This window comes from Glycine soja, chromosome 19 (genome assembly GCF_004193775.1).
Source record: "Glycine soja cultivar W05 chromosome 19, ASM419377v2, whole genome shotgun sequence".
Classification (NCBI taxonomy): Eukaryota; Viridiplantae; Streptophyta; class Magnoliopsida; order Fabales; family Fabaceae; genus Glycine; species Glycine soja.
In genome coordinates this window covers 26,060,169-26,064,191 of record NC_041020.1, presented here as the reverse complement: position 1 = coordinate 26,064,191, position 4,023 = coordinate 26,060,169, and the positions used below count along the sequence as shown (strand labels likewise).

The 4,023-nt window shown below is 37.0% G+C and overlaps 1 pseudogene; it reads right to left on the bottom strand.

The window, feature by feature from the left end:
* Positions 1–245: 245 nt before the first annotated feature.
* LOC114398661 lies at positions 246–1,618 on the bottom strand (annotated as a pseudogene).
* Positions 1,619–4,023: the final 2,405 nt, after the last annotated feature.

The window sequence follows — 4,023 nt, the reverse complement described above, 5'->3', positions numbered from 1 at the left end:
CATGGTAGCATTAAGATCAATTTATGTTCTCTCAACACTGTCAAGCATTGGATGTTGCAGAATACCAGACTTAAGAGCTGCATTATTCGAATTGCTACCAGATCTACATCAGTACTGCAACAAGAAAGTTTGCTTTGTTGTGTCTCTGGATGTCGTTAGCAGCAACTTGTTCTGCAGAGTTGTGACAATGCAGACATGTATATTTTGCTACATCTAATGGCAGAAATGTTGCTTGTTTGTCAGCCTCATGTTGCTACAAGAGCATTTGGAATTGGTTGATAAGGAACCCATGTATTGTCCTTGAGTATTTGAACTCCCACTGGGCCTCCCTTTGCTTGCTACAGAACAGTGAGGGCAGTTCCATATGAATGGGGACTCAGACCCAAAACAAGGTCAGGTCTTGAACATGGAGGGTAATAGTTCATCCTCATGGCTTGCACCGATTCGCCAAACATCTTCTCAAACTCATCCCCTTTCAAACCAAGGCCTAAAGCTATGTATGCTAACATATTATAGCAGAGTTTCCTAATTTCTCCTGACTATTCTTCCACAGTTTCGCTTCATGAATGTTTAAGCATTTAAAAGTTTCTTTAAGTAACATAAAAAACATTGGACTAAATGAATACAAATATCAACAAAAGTTAGATATGGTTCGTTAGATACTTAAGTACTTTTAGTGTTGTTTTCCAATCAAAGCTGGAGTTTCATGTTGATAATTCGTGTAATAAATATTTACATTTAAGGTTAGCATATGTTTTTGAAGTAAAACTCCAACTTTGATTCGAGAACAACACTAAACCACCTAAGGAACCACGCTTCGTGCTAAAAATATATGGAAGTAGTATATATGTTACCTGAATTTTTCTGGTTTGTTTGGCCATAGATTTGGGTTCGTAACATATTCAGGTTCAATTCCAAGAGCAAACATGTTGCACCTGTCCAGTTTTTCATCCTCTAAGAGAACAAAAGCTTCTCCATACCCTTGGACTGTTCCTGGAGCCATAGGGTATTTTTGTTTCTCTTCCAAAGGTAGCATGAAAAACTCCCTGCTCAGGTTCTCAATGCTCTGCAGCAGATTGAGGTCAATTTCATGATTAATTACGTAATGACCGTACTAAACATTAGTTTCCATGATAGATATGTTCTAAAAAAATTCACATAATTTATATATGTAACTTTGATGTCAAGGGGTCTAACTCAATTGGTTGAGTAGGCTATATGAATGCAGTATGTTCCTAACACTATCTTTGATTTTCATAGATAAAAAAAATGTTACTTCGGTAAGTTAATGATAGTATGAATAGTTATCAAACAGTAATAGTTTTACTAAGAACCAAATACTATATAAATATTTAGCTGAAAAATTCCCCACTCTTCACAACCAGTTGCAACATTGAAAAGTTCAGTGAGGACTTCGTCTTTGTTCCCTTTGCTAAGCTTAGAGAAATCAATGACTGCCATGTCACTATGTTGTGGGGAAAGAGGTGTAGTGAGGACTTCGTCTTTCTGTTTTGTGTCATACAAATCTTTGAGGAATTGTTCTTGGCTTGGATTTTCTTACCTCTTGGACATCAGGAATGTGCCCAACTTTGATGGGGGAAATTGGTACGGGAGGCATTCGAACAGAATCTGGGAGCTTGAGTTTTGTTTTGCACACTATTGGTTACTCTATATGCCAAACCCTCTCAACCATGCATGTATTGATAGTGGAATTTAGAGCTTGATGACATTACATATTAAAAAAATTGGTACCTATGTAATGCTTCAGGTCATAAGTATGCATAATTGGCACATGAGGAACTTTCGATACATATTAAAATAATAAAGGTTTCCACAATTGATTAACATAGGTTAGTAGTGACATTAAACTTTAATGTTGATTACAAAACAATACAAAAACCACCTACTCAATTACAGCTATGTTTTGGACATTGATATATCCCTACATCGGCATTATTGGTTAACACTTGTTGACTTATTTCTGTAATATGAGGAACTTTCGATAGTTAGCAAGCATCACCACCCATTTTATTCTTCATCAGACCTTAATGTCATGTATTTATTGATTGGCTTATAACATTAAATTGCTAGTAGTTGTAATCAACTTTAAACTGCTACAACTTGCAAACTTGCAATGATCTATACGACAGTACTATTGTACTATGGAGATGACAAATACATTAGGAATTGAGGATGTTATCTAATGAGAACAAGCTGTAGTAACTCTAGCCATTAATTTTTGCACTTTAATACATACAAATAGTACTAGAGATAGCAAAGAAAAACACACTATTTTTAAATACGCAAGTGCTTCCTTAATGTGGTCACTTGAAAAGCCATATGCAGATCTATTTGTGGATGAGAAATACATATGTTGTTGTTGGATCAAGTGGCCTCGGAATAATTAAGAAGGGGGTTGAATTAGTTATGAACGTGTCTTGACTAATTAAAAATCTATCCTTCTTAATGTTACTAGATTCAGTTAGGCTTTTACTACTAAATAGAAACTTAACCAAAAGTAAAAGCGATAATTAAAAGTACACAGTGGAAATTTATACTGGTTCGGCTACAAACCGTGCCTACATCCAGTCCCCAAGCAACCTGCGGTTCTTGAGATTTCTTTCAACCTTGTATAATCCTTTACAAGCCAAAGTGATGCAATCCTACCCCGCAAGGGCATTGGATAGAAAACTCCAAGTAGATTGGGCCAGAGATGCAAGAGAAGGCCCTAGGGTTCTTATGAGCCTTAGGGTAGATTTTGGGCCCATGGGCTAAGTACGAGTCCACTTATCTTTGTAAATATTAGATTAAGGTTTCATTATTTTTGGGCCTTGTATTTAAGGCTCCATAATGTAGGTAGGGTACCCTAGAAATATAGGATTTTTCAGCCCTTGTATTTTAGGGCACCTAGACTAGTTTTTGTATTAGGGTTAGTTTTGTAATTTCACATGCACTAAGTGGATGTTTGATGTGTGTGGTTGGAAATAAATTTAATTGAATTGGTAGAAGCCCAATCCAATTAAATTTTAGAGGGGGAGGTGAGCATTTGCTTACTACACCCCATTGCCACATCATATAGTCACACTTTGTGCATGTCCTTCATGCTTTTCATGCCTCATGACACCTAAGCACACTTAGTGGAGAATCTTGGAATTGATCTTGGTTTAGTGGGCTGAACCATAACTAAAATTCACTAATCATAATTAGTGAAATTTTTGGCTCCAAAGTTTGGCTCCACAAATTCAATTTCAAATTCAAGTGAAATTTGAATTTCCCTCCAATTTTGTGTGACACTTAGGCTATAAATAGAGGTCATATGTGTGCATTTTTTTCAACTTTGATCATTTGAATATTAAACTTCAGATTTCAAAGCTCATTTAGAGCACAAAATTTCGTGCTCTTCTCTCCCTCTCCCCTCATTCATCTCCTTCTTCCTCCAAGCTCTTATCCATGGCCTCCTATGGTGGTGAGCTTCTTCTAGACTCATCTTCTCCTTGAAGTGGCGTCTCCTCTCTCTCTTCCTTTCTCCATTCCGCTGCCATTCATCTTCCAAGAAGCAAAGGAATCCATTGATGAAGAAGATCCTAGGCCTACAAGCTCCAATGGAGCTTGCATCACAAAGATCCACAAGGGATGTACCCTCCCTTGTTCTCTTTGAAAAACCAAGTGGATGTACCCTCCACTTGAACTGATCCACAACTCTTGTTCTCAGTATAACAATCCCCAAGTAGATGTACCCTCTACTTGTACCACAAAGGATGTACCCTCCAATGTGTTGGGACAAAGAATTCTCAGGCGGTTAGTCCTTTGAATCTTTGTAAGGGGAAACAAAAGATATCTCAGGCGGTTAGTCCTTTGAAATCTTTTGCTTAAGGGGAAGGGAAGAATCAAAAGAATTCAGGCGGTTAGTCCTTCGTTCTTTTGGAAAAGGGAGAAGAGAATAAAAAAGATTAATAACACAAGTTTTTGAACAAAGAATTTTCTTGGAAGAGAAAGTGTTGATCAAAAACTTTTAGAAAGATG